Source organism: Carlito syrichta, unplaced genomic scaffold, assembly GCF_000164805.1.
Source record: "Carlito syrichta isolate Samal-C Ts95f unplaced genomic scaffold, Tarsius_syrichta-2.0.1 Scaffold312386, whole genome shotgun sequence".
Classification (NCBI taxonomy): Eukaryota; Metazoa; Chordata; class Mammalia; order Primates; family Tarsiidae; genus Carlito; species Carlito syrichta.
This window is the reverse complement of record NW_007256482.1, coordinates 464,473-465,169: the sequence shown is the minus strand read 5'-3', so window position 1 is coordinate 465,169 and position 697 is coordinate 464,473.

Sequence of the window (697 nt, the reverse complement as noted above, 5' to 3'; positions counted from 1 at the left end):
CTCCAACTCAAAAAAAAAAAAAAAAAAAAAAAAAACTTGGCATGAGAAAGGTGTGTGCAAAAATGGTCCCAGTTCACACAGCACTGCCTGTAAGGCAGTTTTTAGCCAGTAAACGAATAACTGTATTGGAACACTCTTCCTACTCATCTGATCTGGCCCCCAAAGACCTGTTTCTTTATTCAAAGATCAAGGAAACATTGAAAGGAAGACATTTTGATGACATTCAGGACATCAAGGGTAATACAATAACAGCTCTGATGGTCATTCCAGGAAAATAGTTCCAAAATTGCTTTGACGGGTGGACTAGGCCCTAAGGTCAGTACATAGCTTCCCAAGGGGAGTACCTCAAAGGTGACCATCGTGATATTCAGCAATGAGGTAGAAGCACTTTCTCCAGGATGAGTTCATGGACTTAATTGTCAGAGCTCATATTTGTGCTACTTTACCCAATTCTGTTCAGCACTTTCCCTTTACTGAGTTATAATAATGACTCCAAGGGCTGAGGCTATATCACAAAATGATGGATTTCCTGTCCCCCTATTGACTAAAAGCATATTTTTAAGTATTTTGTTTTTTATTCCCTCACCCCAACTCTTGGGTATTATGATAGAAAAGCCAAACAACTTGCTTATAATTAAATTTGTTGGATTCCTATACAAAAATTCATATTTAACTAATGAAAAATTATGTCTTCCTG